Consider the following 17,383-nt stretch of genomic DNA (forward strand, 5'->3'; position numbering starts at 1 on the left):
TTCAAGATTAATGAAACATTGTTCATATTGTTAAACTTTGACAGTGATAGATAGTAGCTGTAGCTTAAAAGTGAGAATGTTATTTTAGAGAAAATATTAGCAATCAAACGGGAAAACAAGGGACTTAAAAGAACGGCACAGAAAAGACCTAATCCCTAGTTGTTCTTTCGAAGACCTCCCACGAACAATAATTGCAAAGAAGAAAGTCATTTAAAATTGTATGAGGAGAAGCATATATTAGCCAAGACTTCTGCAAAGGCCAAAGAAAATGAACTGCCTAGCTTCTTTGAGGCGTGTCTGTCAACAAATTTAGTTACTGAAACGTTTAAAATTAAACAAGAATAAAACTATAGTACTGACTTTCAGGCAGCTATATTTTACTAAAAAAAGAAATTTAAATATGAAATATACAATAAAATCTTTTAAAATACTAAAATGTCATCCTTTAAAATAATCTGATGCAGTACTCATATTTGTTTGAAACTTGTTCTTTCTCTTTGGCGAAAGTAGGCATAAATTTTACCATTAATATTCATGAAATAAAAGTATTTTTAACGCTGCTATCAGCTTCTTTAAAATATACAACATAAAAAACAGCATTTCAGTAACTTGATTTTTCATGTAGCAGGAACAATGGGCATATCGAATATTTGATATATTTTGAACTTCATGAGTAAACTAATCTACACTGTGAATTTAAGTACTGCAAATTAAACATTTCATTATTAAATTATTAAAACATTTCAAAGAAGTATTGTTTCACACACGAATGGCTTGACAAAATAAAAATTTGTCTTTCCGCAAAAGAAAAGCTGCATAACAATAGTTAAGATTTTTCTTTATTAATTAAGTGTAAAGCCCTCCGGGTAGTGTTCATTTACGGCGGAATAGTATTAACCATCCTCCCTTCCCGCCACCATTGCTGCTTTGAGTCTCTCGTTTTAAATACCATATGATTTTATGCTACGTAACTTGAATTTGTGAGAGTTCGTTCTTAAATGAGCACAGTTGATTCTAGTCAGATCTAACCATGTAACTTAAAGGGGGCAAGAGCTTTATAACGATTGGTCACTAGAAAAGTGGATTTAATTATATTTTTATCACTTTGGAAAGTTCTACACTAGTGTTAATAGATATCGCCATGATGAGCGGTCGTTATGACGAGCATCCACTGTATCGAAAAGTAAGGCATATAATATGTTTCTACCTGAAGTTTAGTAGACAAACAAAACAAAACATATGTAACAGAAAACATAGTAAACAAGCGAACATGTACCCAAGGTTTAGATATTTTCGACATGCAAATCGCAAAGCGTATAAGGTACTTTTCCCTTCTTTCTGCATGTCGTTATGGTGTAACGGTAGCACAAAAAAAAAAAAAAAAAAAAAAAAAAAAAACTAATGACTCTACGATTCGTTTCTCCTGTTAGTTTCAGTATCTTTTGTTCACCTTATCTCATTTCATGAGCTTAGATCAAATGCTAAACCTCGACTAAAATTCTTCAACGGAAAAGAAAAATAGATGCTTACATATATGTTATCTACAACTCAAGATCAACCCTGTTTCTGTGGATTAAACGGATAAATAAATGAAATCCCCAAACATAACGGATCTTCTTTTATTTAGAACTCTGTAAAGTTTCATGGAACACTAAAGTTTCTATTAGGCTGAAGAAGTCCATTCGTTCGTTAGATTGTGTTTATGCGATCATTGATGAACAAAATCTGGTGTTCCGATGTCTGAACAAAGTGTCTGATGCGTGATCTGATAATCAAAGTCTGATGCTACGATGGAGCAAATGTCTCATATTATATTTCATCTATCAATTAAATTTGTAAAGGAAAAAATCTGCGTGGTATTCATTTTTTACCCTAGCCTTTTAACGAAGTTCTAGTAATAATGCTCATAAGCATTCTAATGAAAATAACTTAAGGCATCAGGTATATAAAATATGATCGTTCTCAATAACGATGGTTAGCTGTTGCGATTACGAGCTTTCAGAACCTCCAATTATGAATTTCAGTTACCAAAAGTAATTCATTTTTCATTCACTAATTCTAATAATTGAGCTCCTTCTTCTTTACGGATAAACGAGATAGCTTTTATTGTGAAGATTTATTGAAACTTAAATGAATGTACTTCAAGTTAACCGCACCACGCCATCGTGATTTAAATTCTAATGCTAATCATATGTCTTCGCTTGCTTAGCAGGTGTTTTAATAGCACACTTCGACTTCTGTAAGCATAACAATGAGCTAAATCTAATTTTGAGCATTTTTTAACGCTCAAATATGCATATCTATTCTTGGCATTGTAGTCCAAGCGAATTGACCTATGCAAATACAATATGACCTTGATCACGAAGATGATTATTTAAGAAATGGATCTCTTCTCGAATTGCATTAAAGGGTCATTGTCTTTGTAGGGCATTCTAACTAAGAATCCCACTCACGTTAAATTATCTCGAAGGAGAAATCAGTTTTAGTTCAATGAATGCTGTAACTTCGTCTGATAGTTGTCAATAGTATGCGAAAAATAAATTTAAAGAGTGAGCTGGGTTAAGTAGTCGCTACTAGTTTCAGCTCTGATCGTTTGTAAAATTATCACGATTCGATGTCTTTTCTTATTAAAGAAATGGAAAAGCATGGCGGAGTAGAGATTAGGGTTAGCAGTGTAAAAATAAAAATCGTAGAATTATGCAGATATATACAGAAACATCATATAGTTTACTATTTAATGCAGAAGTATAACATTTTGAAATTTATTTTTTAATATTTAGAAACACGAATCATTTATAGACAGTATCAGTTTCTGATGGCAGATGGAATATGTCATGAAATTCCGGGACTTCAGGAATATAATTTCTATGCATCATATTCCAACAGATACTGGCCTATCTGGGTTGAATCATTTTAAAGATTTATGACAATAGAGACATAATTCACTTGAACTTAACTCAAAAACCAAAGTTATACATTGTCGTCAGAAGGCTACTCAGTATAGTTCAACAGTTCACCTAATAACTCTGAATTTTCAATTGAAATATTGCAGTATATTTATAATTAATCGCAGTCTTTTCAAACTGTGCTAATTTCAATATAAGTTAAATGTATGTTTCTAGAAATAAACATTTTTGCTGATTTTCAATGAAATTTTACACCGCATATAGCTACGCAAATGTTTTGTGTGTAATTTTGTGGCTTTCTCTTTGAAGTATACAACGTATCCACAAAATTGGACATATTTTCCTCCCTAGTTAATGAGTAAGACTAAATTTCAAAAATGCAAGATTTTTTTTTTTTTTAACTCACGGATTCGCATTTTAGGCTTAGCCGAGGCTAAGCTCAGAAGTGGTGGTCATTTTATTATGCAGGTACTTAAGAGGCGGTCACTGCTATCTCCTATGAAGGGGCAAACAATTTAAATCCATGCTTTCTCCGGGATTCCAGTCCGTACCCTTCGGTACTGCTGTCATATTCGCTAACCGCTTACCGTCTCGGCGGCTTAAAAATGCAAGATTAAATATGTTACAATTAGTATGTAATATTTGAAATTGTTTCATTCGAAGCAATATAAACTCACCAGCTCTCGAGCGGTAAAGTCGCTCAACACTGGTAGTTCGGTCGGAGGTTATAATCCCGGCGAAGGAGTTAATTGCATGGGGTTTTCCTGAAGTGTAACGTCTACACGAGCCAGTTTCCTTCAGAAAGTCCTCCCTGAATGCATCTCTCCCTTTAAGTAGATAGCCCTCAAAAGGATTTGTCAAAAGCAAATAAATAAAACCGGAGCACAATTTTTGCTGAAATTTACAATATTTCTTTACATGCGCTTTGTAAGTAGCTAACTTATGGAAATATTGTTTTCTTTTTAAATTCTTTACTTCGATGTAGAATCAGATACGTAATTTCTGAGTTAGCAGTGAATTTGTATGTTTCATTAACACATTAACTGCTATGAGTTATATTTTACTGACATGGAAGTTAAATGTAACGCACATGTGTGAACTATTAAAAAGTATCTGCTTTGTCTTCTATCTAATTTTTAAACAGTCATAGTAAACCAGATTTTTGATATCTTACATTAACTCTTTTTCAACTGCACATAAGCACTATTAACGTTAGCTCCCTCAGCTCAAAGTCTTGAAATCACTGTACGCTGGTAATTTGACTCGGGTTCAAATCCTGGCGAACGGCCTGCTTGCATAGAAAATTTTGTGATTTTCTCCATGCAGTTCTGCTTAAAAAATCCTCCACGAAGGGATCTCTCTTTAGGCTAATAACTCTACTGTGCTTTCGCCTAGCCCAAATAATCCGGTCCAGTCTCATATTCATAACCCTTATGTATATTTAAATGTTATAAAATTATTTCTCTACAGGGCTATTTTCATATTACCTTAATTATTATATCTTACAGTTTCAGCAAAATATTATTAACTGTTTTTAAAAAGGTAAGAGATACGTACCTCAGCTATACTGACATTCGGTCATGGAATAATTATGAATTTTTGAAAATGCACTGATTTCTAAAAAATAACTCTCTATAGATTTACCACAAATTTAATTATATTACAGTAGTCTTAAATAAAAGCAGATTTTTGAAGGCGTTGTTAAAAAAATTGTGGAAACATTTGGCAGTATAGCAATATAAAATTAATCTAATTGCCTAATGTAAAATGTGATTTAAAAATTTTAAAGTAATATATTTTCAAGCCTTAAATTTACAATATATGTGTGCTTACCTTAGAAAGAAATAATAGCCTGCAAAATTTAAAACAATTCAGTTACTGATATAAAAAATATCTGATATGAAATGGATTTCTTTATGGCCTTGAACAATGAATGTGACCTTGTAAACAGGCACCTAAAAGAATATATCACGAAGAAAATCCAACTTCACATCCTAGCTAAATGCTTTAGTAATCCAGAACAGATAATTCTAATACAATATTTCCAGATGTTCCATTCTGCAGATTGAAAATCCGGGTTTTGATTTTCTAATTCTAAAAATAACACCATACCTTTGCTATTACTAAAGAATGGCAGCCTTTCAAGTTTAGAACAATTCTCCCGACTTTAAAGTAAATCCAAAACAGCGGAACCTTGTGCATCCCACATATTATCACGATCCATTGTCTTTCAGATCTCTGAACGGGTTCTTGAAATGAGCAACATAGTCTTCGGAATCTTTTCAAGTAATTCTTCGTAGGACTAGAACGGGAAACAGCTAAATTAATCGATGAATTTTTATTTTCCCCCCTTTACCAGCTTTCGCCCTGAACCGAATCGACCCTTAGCGATGTACTTATTTTGTCTACCAAGTATTGTTTCATAGTCCTTGAAGCATAGATATAAAGATAGCTCCTAAAGTAGATTCTCCAGGCTTCGCAAAACTGGATTTGATTGTTCTCTTGCAGAGAGATAGATGGATTAGCTTTCTCTTGGCATAATTTTCGGCAATTATATTGCACAACATCATTGCAGCGAAGAATAATTTTGATAGATTCGAAAACTTAACGTGCTTTTTTACTTTTGTGACTGAAGGCTAACCAGAAACTCTTGAGTTATTTTTTATCTCAGGCCCACATATATCGATCCATCCATGTTACAGCAAGTTAAAAATGAATATCTCTAAGATTAAGTGAAAGAGCTTAGTGGTAAGGAAACAGGATGAAAAAATATTCATCAACAGAGCCAATACAAAGGTGAGGCAAGTGAGACACTTGCCTCAGGTGAATCCCTTGCCTCAGGTAAAGGGAAAGCGTCAAATTAGCTATGAAGCTTCAGAAATACATTAAAAAAATTATGCCGGTTAATTTTCAATTTTGAAACCTATTGAGAAGCATTGTTTTAAAATATCACATTTATAGCAATAAATCAACGCTACCGTTTTGAAAACGTGTGCATTCGCGTTGTTTTCTTTAAACAATTAATGAAATGAAATAAAAAAATAATTAATTAAATATATCTAATATTTTAAATGAGATAGAAAAATCAATAATAATATGCATTTTATGTAGTTTTCAGCTTTCTATTTTTTCTTTATATTCGTATACTAAAGTTTAAGTAAGGCATCATGTAATAAATCATTATAATGGATTGAAATTAACAGCTTCATTAAGCTGATAGGTTTAAAATTTTATGCCTTGATTTTACTGCCATTACAAGAAACAAAAGATAAATAAAGTTTTGCAATAAAAAACATTAACTACGTATTTAAGTAAATTATATATAAATCTCTATAATAGCTACAACTCTCTATTAAATCTCAGCAATACGCTTCTCCACTTGTGTAACGTAAATATGAGACAGTTTCTTCAGAAAGTCCTAAAAGAAGACATTTTTTCCTGTTAATTGTAAAACTACTGTTTGCTATACGTCAGTATTATCTCCTATTTATGAAAAAAAGTAAATGTAAATTATTATATGTGTTTTTTTCCGAAATATAAAAAGTTACATTTTAAACGTTTTATAAGAGTTATGAAAGATTTAATATAATTATCTTTGTTGAATATAAAATTGTACAGATACAGGTAATTTTATTTTAAAGGGTGCACAATTACTTTGCCTTGCATGAGAAAGTACCTAGGCACGCCTCTGTTCATCAATATTTACAAATAATTAAAAGTGAACAATGGATTTTTATTTACTGTCATACTAAGTGTATTTCAGCAGACAACTTAGCAGCTCATTTTAAGAGCGTAGTTCAATGTCACTTTAGGAAAAAAATCAAGTCAATGAGCTTTAAAATCAAAATACAATCATATCAATTACATCTGAACTAGTTTAGTGCAATAATGGCTCTTAGAATATTAAACGAAAATTCAAAGGTCTGAAATTCATGTAATTTAAATACACATTTCTGCCAATGTTACTTCCTAAACAGCAATTCTTTCCCTAAGGAAGCTTATCGTAATTTGTCGGAGCCTTTCTTACGAATTTATCATTAACTCCTCTTCGGCACACAAGGTGACCGACTTCAAAGCACATGCAGCACAAATTGTTGAGTCAATACTTAAGAACGCGTCTTGAAATTACAAATACGGGTTACGTCAAGGCAGTAATTACATTTATTTCCAGTTTTCTTTGTAAACTGTTTGTCAAACTGAGTAATACTGAAACCAATTGTAAGTTTACACACACAATTTAGAATGAAAATTACTTCATGGTGTTCATGGGGTTTTAAAACAAAAATAATATTACAATATGCATTTTGTTCAGATGAAGTATATTTTGCTGACAATATTTGTTCACTGAGAAATTACTCAGTTATCATTATTAATTCCTTTTTTAATCCTTAAAATCAATGCACATAAATTCTCTTTGTCAACTTGGGCTCCTTATTTCTCGATTTCTTTGCTTTACGGAACACCTCAGTTTCCAATAAATAAATAAATAAATAAAATAAATAAATAAATAAATAAAAAAACAATTGACTCTTTGGTCGAGGTTTAATAAACTGGCTCATTCTTCAGATGCAAAGACTATGACAGCTGAAGAAAAGTATCCATCCCAAAACAGGTCATTCAAACGCGCGTTTAGGCCATATCCATGTAAATAGCTGCCTTATATACTAGGAACCAGTAAAGCTTCGATTCTCTTATTAATCGAACAAGCGAACTCTCAAAACTCACTACGACATTCCCCCAGTGGCGAGCTCTTGCCTATAATGGCATTGGCCACTCTTAAGGCCAGATGTGGTGGCCATTTTATTGTTAAGGCACCTAAATAGGCGTCCACCGTTACCTCCTATGAAGGGAAAGACAATTTTACATCCATGATAATTAAAATAAATCTTACGAGCTTAGTTTTCGTGTTATATTTGAACCAACAGACCGCTATAACGAATAATCATTATATAGATATATATACGCACTAAACATAGTACTAAACAGGAACAAGAGATGATTAAAATAATAGAATCTTTCCATTCTTTTTAGTTACGTAGCGAAAAAACAATACAACAGTTTAATGGATTTTAACTAGACAAATTAATAATCTAGAACTTTCACAGAAGTACAAGGAAAGCCTATGCAGTTTTTACACGTTCCATTATTGAGCAGTTTACTCGCTTCTGTCTCCTTTTTTGAGAAATGAAGAATGAGAATTTGGGCCATCTTACGTTTCCAAAATATCAGGCATTTGACATACTCTTAATTTCTTTACTTCTCCCCTTTTCCCTAGTAATATCATCCAAGTGTCTCACTGCTCTTGTAAAAGCCACCACAGGTTATCAGTGCCATCCTTCGCAGCAAAAATGTATATTGTTTATTGTAGCAAATCCGCACTGCGTCATTGGGTAGTTCCGGACATAGATGTGGGAAAAATGCTCATCCAGACTCTTTATTGTTCACCTGATCTTATCTGCTGCAAAGATCACCCCACGCTCCTACCTTTGCAAAAGCGCTTATCCCTTGTCTCTGTTCACCTTCACGCTAAGAGTAAAGTCAAGCATTTTGTGACGAGTTCAGATCTTTAATAATTTGAAAAGATTTTCAAATTTGGTAATGTCTTCACGATGATCCCGATTATCTTACATTTCGTTTCAAGTGGTCGCATTCATGTTCGAATACAAACAGAAAAATATTATTGTAATTTGGTTTAAAATATTTGAAAGACAAAGTAGACTGTTAAATAAAGAATGCCACTAAGTTTAATTCAAAAAATAGTGTTAAAGAATTGTAAGATCTTCTGAAGAAATAGCTGTTTGGGAGGAAAAAAGCTAGAAAGTTGCTTCACTCATTTTTAGCTGCACTGCATTTAGTTTTTGCTATTCCGCGAATATTTCTGCTTTTTAAAGATAAATTTCTGCTAATTATTTCACAAATATTTTCGTTCCTCGAAACATTATCTTATTTTTGCTCCTTGAAGCATTGCTTCTTTAAAACATTCTGCAAATATTTTTATCCTTTCCAGAAATATCTTATGCTTGTAGAACATTGTTGCTTCCTGAAGATTTGCTTCTGCTCAATATTCTGCAGATATTTTTATTCCTTAAAGAATTATCATACTCTTGCAGAATATATATGCTGTTATCGGATTTTTATTCCTTGAAGATTTGCTTCTATAGAATACTTTGCGAATATTTTTATTCCTTGAAGAATTATTTAACTCTTGCAAAATATTTTTTTTCTTTTTTTTTTTTTTCTTTTACAGAATGCGTTCGGTGTTATAGGATACTTTTACTCCGCGAAGATTTGCTTTGGCAGAATATTTCTTCTCTTACATAATCTTATTACTGTAACAGGATATTTTTCTCCTTGAAAAATTTGTTTCTGTAGAACATTCTATAAATTCAGTGAAGAAATATCCTACTTTCGTAGAACTGTAGATTCAGTAGGTTATGTTAAAGCAAGAGACGTGGAAAGAGGGACAAATTAATGTTTTTGCTTTTTGAAGACTTGCTGCTATAAAATATTCTTAGTTGTTAAGAATTATTCTTACAATTTTTTCCTGCAAAACATTTACAGAATATTTTTTTTCCGTTGAAGAAGATGAATACATTTTAATAAGTCTAGAAAAAAATGGTCTGTTCACAGAAACCTACGTCAGTCTGAAATATAGGTTTTAGAATTTGAATAATTTTAAATTTCTCTCTGATATTACCCAATCATTAGTTTTTTCCCCAATTCAGAAAAATGAAAAAATTCGCATCGCCCTTGCCGGGATTCAAACTCCGGACCTCCTGAATACGCGTTGGAGGTACTTCCAGTTACAGCACAGTGACAAGCAGAAAGGAGAGAAAAAATATCTTTCATACTCCCGCTTTTTTAAGGGATGACTGAGTAATAGGGTGCCCAGTCGCCAAATCCTGATGGAGACGACTTATCGTTCACCACCTTTTAGTAAGGGCGCCACTTGGAGAGTCATTGGAACTATTTTTGGAGTTAATAAACTGAAGAAATCCGCAACGCCCTCGCCGGAATACGAACCTCCAGAATACGTGTCGAGTGTGCTTCCGGTTATATTACGAAGGCATACGGAAAGGTGGGTAAAAATACTTTATAATATACTTCTCTTTTAGTGTATATACCTTAGATTTGTCAATTTAGATCTACTTAGAATTTTACCAACTTTTCAGTATTTTCTATTCTTTTCTCACCTAGTTAAGAGTAAAAATGTAAATATTATGATCAAAGAATATTTTTTTGAACATTTCCTTATATAGAAAACTTTCCTAAAGCTTCTTCATTTATAAGTCTAATCTGTAGAATACCATTCAATAAATGACCAGGTAATTATTTTTTACTTCCTAGGCAATTATTTTAAAAATGACCCTAAAGACCATTTAATAAATAAAAGAAGATATCACGCTATTTTCCTGATGAAGCTAATTATTTTAAAAATTATTTCTGCTTGAGTAATATGATACTGGCCCGGATATAAGATGATGTTTTTACCTAATAAAATAAAATGCTCTGCAGAATAGAATACTCATTTCATACGCGCTGCTTGCCATTTTAATTTGATAATATGACAAATATCTTATACTACATTTTGAATTAAAGCATACCTTATTTGCATATACAATGTTTAAAGAAAATTAATTATCTTTCTTACAGAACACTTTCAATTTATCTCTAATTTTACATTCAAGCCCTTTTTCTAATAAAACACCTTCAGACAAAACCGTCTTACAATGTATCAGGTTTACATTTGGGCTAATACGTAAATGAAATAAATGAATTATTGAATAAAATTTGGAAAATGATTGATGAAAGATTTTTACTTCTAAAATAATAACAAATAAGTATTTCATTTCGCTACTAGAGAATACCTGAATTAAATAATATTTTTAATAATTGATTTTGACTTTTGTTACAACGACAACACTTTTCGTCTGGAAGAGGAAGTCTTGTGTTCCGCATCAGACGTTTTCACTCACCTCCTCTCCCAGCAAGTTTCTTTAGAACCGAAATTCACCTTTCACCTCGGCTCTCTTGTTTCTTCCTCCAAAACAAAACCAGAAAAACCCGCGTTTTCGCAAATCAAATCAAATCTGATAAAGCCAACTCTTCTTTCCAAACCCTAAATCGTGTTCACCTGTCATGATTCTGACCCACATTTTGTTGTAAAATCTGAAGAAGAATGGCATTTTGCGTGGGCGTCAGACTGCGCCGAGGAACAAGTGCTCCACGCCGGTCCGACGGATTCATCAGTAAACCGGTCGAACCGGGACCGAACCCCGGAATTTTCGAAGGCCTGCAACTGCCCTTAATAGCTAGGGAAGCACGCGCTACAGAATATTTTGTTGTTCCAGATTTCCGAGATTGGATTTCCTTGGTACCAAGATAGATGAACTAAAGGAGAAAGGGGTGTCCAGGATTGCCTACTTTTAAAAAACTAATAAAAAATTACTACAGACAAGAAAGATTATTGACTAAATGCAATTACTAAACACTTGCTGTATTATATAGCAGTTATTCTACGAAGGCCAAGTAGAGTTCATTTCGAATCTGACCCTTAGAAGGACAAGTTGCTATAAACTGATCATCATATTTGAATAATGGCGAAACGCAGTCCATTTCTGCGAATAAATGAATTTATTTAAATATATTAACTACAAGTGGCACAAAAGAAACCTTTTCAAAATGCAGTTCTTAGCAAATAAAAATAACGTGCTACAAAAATGATAGGAATACTTCCGCAATAACAATCAAATGGCAGAAAATTAATCTCACAAGTTAAAGATCTTAGCTTGAATGTATTCGAGTTAGTACTTTCAGTAAAAATTTCAGGAGAGAGCCTGAATTTCAGGAGAGAGAAAAATTTCCGTAGCAGTTCTATTGGCAAACAAATCAATCCGCTACTGTAATTATAAGACCGCAACAAAGAAGAGATACTATAGTCAGCACTGAGTTTAGCCATGGCGAACGATAATACATGTATTTTTGTTGGTCACATTTCAGCCCCTTTTTCTTCCCAGATGTGCCTCTGATATTAATTGAGAAATACCATGTCAAAAAACCGTTGCTTTGTGTTAAACCTTGGAAGTCTGGTTGTAGAATCATTAGGTTATTTTGATGCTGCAGACGTAAAAAATGAGCAATGCCCTCGCCGGGATTCGAATCAGGGCCTCTCGAATACGCGCCGAGTGTGCGACCGTTACACAGCGAAGGGCATGCAGAAAGGAGGAAAAAATACCTTATGTGGTTTTTTTTTCCTCATTTCTGCATGCTTTATGTGGTTTGAATGAGAGGAGGAAAGGTCCGGCCAGGAAGCATTACCACAGTATTTACAGGGAAATTCTTTTCCTTTCCTTTGTTGCTATAGGTAGAGAAAACCTTATGTGGTTAGGTAATCAATATCCGATGAGTATATCATGATAGATTATTAATTACACACCATTCCACAGTCTTTCATGTGGTGAGTGTGTAATTCTACAATCTGCCTTGACATATCATTTAAGACAAGGGTTCTCTACGGGGTCGGTATGGACCCTCTGGGGATTAAATTTTAAAAGAGATCAGTGAAGGAATCGATAGCCCAATATGCACCAGCAACTGATCGGCATAATGAAGATCTCATTGATTAAAAAAATTATGAAAAAAATTGATTAATTATTGTTTCTTGATATAAAGCTGAATCACATCGTACCGAAAAAAATATAAAATAAATGTAAGGAGAAAAGTATACACTAAAATTATTAAATATATTTTAAAAATTAATAATATTTTTTTCAAATATATAAGTTTTTGATACGTTTGAACAATATGAAGAGGTAAAGCGCAAGGAAACATAACAACAACAACAGAAGAGCACAAAAAGATGGAAAAGAAGAGCTAATTTGAATATTTTAAACGAGGTGATTTAAAAACTAAATTTATTCCAAATATTAAACAATTGCATCAAGACATCAAGTACAGCAATCATATTAATTAAAAACTTAACTTTTATGGAATTAAAATTTGTCATTTTGTTTCTGAAAACTTTTATATTTGTAAAATTAAAAACAAACATCTGATGTTGTCACCACATGACTTCCATGTACGGCCTATTAAATTATACAATTTTTTTTCTGTACTTCATTTAAACTTATTTCCTCGAATTATTCTAACTTAATTAATCGATTCCTCAAGGCAAGTTGGAAGTGACACAAGAAATGAAAATTTTGAAATTAAATATCCGGATCAATTTTTATCGCCCGGTAGTCAAACTTCTTATATTTTTATTTTTTCATAATGAGTATAAAACTTTTCCAAATATAAGTATAAAAACCGGGAGACCGGATTAAAGTTAGATTTCGTTATTTGTCCAAAATAGACATTGCGGAGGGGTGGAAAACCCTCGGACCCGTCTCCCCTGGGGTACTCTCCATCAAAATTGGAAGGGGACGGAAGTGAGCTAAATCGCCCTGTCACCTGTATGGTGATCAGGCTGTTGCCAACGACAGGCTTAATCTTGAGCTCCTTGCCATGAGAAATTTTGTGGACTTGGGCTGATGTTACAGCCAGACAAGTGGGCATAAGTAACAACAACAACACACATTGGGCAACTTGTATTTGTTTTTGCTCTGTTTTCATTTGTGTACAGCGAGGAGAACGGCATCTTGATTTTCCAACTATTAGAAGATGATCCCAACATTCAAGAGATTCTAAGTACTTTTTAACCCAACAAGTAATTTTTAAACTTTTTGTGGGGCATATATATCGCGTTAGCAGTCAAAAGGTTAAAAGAGGTGCGTTCCTCAAAAATAAAAATGTTATTTTGAAAAAAAAAAAAAATATAATAATGAAAGAGTGTCACTAAAACACTTTTATTCAATCTAAATTAAAGAAAAGTGAAGGTTGTACAAGACAAAATTTATGCCTTTCTTATTAAAGAAAACGACGCATGAAAATTTATGAAATGTATGGAATTACGTTATGAATGTATTATATGTGTGGATGTGCGAAAAGAATCGGAGATGTATTTCATACTTTGTTGGTTTGTCATTTCGAATATAGAATGCTTGTGAAATGTATAAAATGCAAATAGTTTCATCTCGGCCAGTTTTCGGATTTCTATAAAATGCCTAGTTATTCCATGAAAAGCCGTCTTCATATATTGCCAGTAACATGTGCACCATATTTGAAGTAAGCGAGACAGAAATTATTTACATATGCTCATAATATTTCGAAGCACAAGTATTTAAGTACTGAAATATAATTTAAATCAAGACATTCATCAGTTATGCATGCCCCTTGCAGGATTTCCATTGTTTATACGTGCTTTAACAGTACATTTTAAATGTGCTTCTATGTGACAAAGCAAAATGATCAGTTTTACATTTTAATAACTTACCATTCTAAGGAAGTTGTTAAACAGAAATCGTGATGTCTTAGTTTTTGCATTCTTTACATTTTTATCCAATCAACAATGCCACTATTGTGTTTATTACTAGTCTCTGGCGGCATAAAGCATTAAGACTATTATCGTTTTTAATCAAACATGTCTAATAAAAATGAACATAACGTTTTAATTAAACCCAATTAAACTAATTAACCAAAACTTGGTATCCATTGGCTAAGTTTTAGTGCTCGTAATGAAGCATTATTAACAGCACATACGCTGTTACATTTCTAAATATGTAAAGTCCTACGGCAATGGACAACATTTATTCGGACAGAAAAAAATTTTATCTTTAAACCGTGACAAAAGGTATTGTTTCCGTAGATGCATTATGGACAATTTGCATCGTTCAGGAGTATATCGTAGTAATCACGTGTATTTTTCTTTCTTATATTTTATTCCGAAGTCAACGAACTCCCAGTTACGGTTTGCTTATTGCTCTATTTTTCTTCCTGAGCAGACGACATTGTTTTTTCATTATTATTTTCTTTACCGTCTTCGGAAGAGGAATTTTGTTCAAATATCACACGAGAATGCATGGCGGAAGACAATAAAATTGGGGAATATAGCGGAAGTCAATATAAAGAATACAAAAACGTTTAAGAACAGATATTTTTAAATCTTTGTAACTTGTTTGAGTAGATGCTTCTGCCACTGAAATATTTCAGACATAAACCATACAATATCATTTCAATAAAATAAGTTAATTATACGTAATGAAAAATAATTCATTTCCTGAAACTAATATGACAATAGTTGAAATATATATTCGATGAATTTTACAATTAATTTCTGAAATTTTGTTTATGTTCTTATAATTATGTAAAATAGTTTTTTTTTTTTTTTTTTTTTTTTGTTTGTTTAGTAAACTTTTGGAACAACCGAACTTTGGATCTCAAACGCCTCACTTCATGAACATATCTGTTCACGAACAAATTATCTGAACAAAAACGCCTCAGATGACAAACATTGTCTCGAGTTACGAACACACAAGTCAACAACAGGTAATTTTTCAAAAGTGTTTTGAAGTTTGAGAGCTTATGAACCTTTGTACAGAGTACTGTTGTAAAATTTAATTAAGTAATTCCCTGTGGTTCAGGAAAGAATTAATTCACTTCACATCGATTTCTATGAGGAAAATCGTTTCAGTTTACGAACATTTTGCTTGACAAAGGGCCTTCATGAACGAATTCAATTCGTAAACCGAGATTTGACTGGATTAGAATGTTGAGAAATGAACGTTGGTGCAAATTAAAAAACAATTTTTCTGCGTATAATTTTCCCCCAAACCGTAACTGAAATTATAAATTTTCTCCCCTCTTTAATTTAATAACGAATTTCTAACGTCAGATGTATTTATCATAGTAAAGTAAGATATACCATAATTTCTAATTTTTGCTTCACTTTGCATGATATCTTGCGTATTTACAAATACATATATCCTAGAACCTAAGGTTGTATGATGTCTAAAATAATTACAAGGCATGTTCTACTAAAATAGCATCCCACAGGCAGATAGTCCTTATTCCATAATTAACCAAACTGGAGATACAAAGTTACATTCAAAACAAACTTTCAGTAAAAGACTTTCTAACTAATGAGAATTTTACGCAACTAAATTCTGAATTACCAAATTTTGCTCTCAAATGCCATATTATGGGCAGAGAATATAAATTTTTGTAAACAGCAACAAACAATGAGGTTTATTCATATATAACATGAATTGCTTGTAGGTAAATTGGATGGTATATTACGTAACTAGATTCTAAATTTCCAAATATTTACGTAATTAGATTCTAAATTTCCAAATTTTGCCCTCAGATGACGTATTATGGCTACTCTTAGGCTACTCTCGGTCGTACTTTAGGCCCTTGATAGCTTCGCCGTTAGTTAGCGTTAAGGGGCCAACTCTGTTAGAATCTTGATAACTTCGGCTATATCTTTTTAAATAAGTTTAATTAAGTTTTATCGATTATTATTTCTGAGTTCAAGCCCGAGTGGAGGCTTCATTGTAATTCCAAGAAGGAGTCGTCTGTTAACTTTATTTTGAATAATAAAGGGTAATTAATCCTTCGTACGTTTACGTTTCTATCTCTCTGAGCTAAGCCGTTCCAGATACATTGCAATAACATCCAAGGTTTGGAATCTTACAGCTTGATGGTAAATTACATGGTATATAATGTAACTTGATTCGTTCCTAAAATTTCAAATTTTGCCCTCAAATGACACATTATGGGCAGAGAATATACACTCGTTTTAAACGGCAGCAAACAATCAGGTTTATTCATACATAAAAAGAATTGCTTGTGGGTAAATTACATGGTGTAGGCGTACTGCCAATGTATCTTAGATTGTGTTTTTCCTTAAATCAAATGGTCTTCCGCATGTATAATATGAATACGAGCCAGTTATCCTTGGAAAAAAACTTTATGAAAACACCCCTTCTCTTCGGTAGATAGCCCTAATGGGTTCACCATAATCTAATAAATCCACATACTTACCATATTCGAAAAATAAAACCCTAGATTATACGGTAGTTAAAAAGTGTTGATGGGAGTCATTTAGCATGGTTGAAAGTTAGATGTATGTGATTTGATGCTCAACTCCTCTTCTTGTGAAATTTAAAGAATTCGAAAAATAAGTTTCATTAAATGGAGAGGTTGAAACGAAGTGGACTTCCCTGAAGTCTAGAAGCACTAAAACAAGAAATTTTAAATGTACTCTCCCACTTGTCAACACAAAGGACATTACTGATGCTTTTAAGACGTAGACCAGTCTCCTTTCCTGTACTATTCATATTTGACAAACTTGTCAGTTCGTTCTGGTTTTCTCTATATGGTTCACAACTTGAGATGGCCGATAAGGAAAATGATGAGCAAGTTTTTGCTAATTTCTATAAAACTGAATGACGCACATGTGCTCCCATTAATGTATTACATGACAATTTTGATCTACCGGCTAAGCAAAAGAACCAAGTCGCGCATATTTAAACCAGAATTATATTTTCTGTACTTCTTTTTAAGAAAAGGTATTCTTCCTACTGGATGTAATAGAT

General features: G+C 32.7%; 2 protein-coding genes across 6 annotated transcripts in view; both read right to left on the reverse strand.

Moving 5' to 3' along the window:
• Cad88C (cadherin 88C) overlaps positions 1–17,383 on the reverse strand; it is a 298,274-nt gene that overhangs the window by 246,087 nt on the left and 34,804 nt on the right. The window lies entirely within an intron of this gene.
• Positions 1–17,383, reverse strand: part of ChT (choline transporter) — a 298,521-nt gene that overhangs the window by 620 nt on the left and 280,518 nt on the right. The gene's annotated exons all lie outside the window — the stretch shown is intronic.

Source organism: Stegodyphus dumicola, chromosome 8 (assembly GCF_044657685.1).
Source record: "Stegodyphus dumicola isolate Sdum_Otavi_A_Nest chromosome 8, ASM4465768v1".
Lineage (NCBI taxonomy): Eukaryota > Metazoa > Arthropoda > Arachnida > Araneae > Eresidae > Stegodyphus > Stegodyphus dumicola.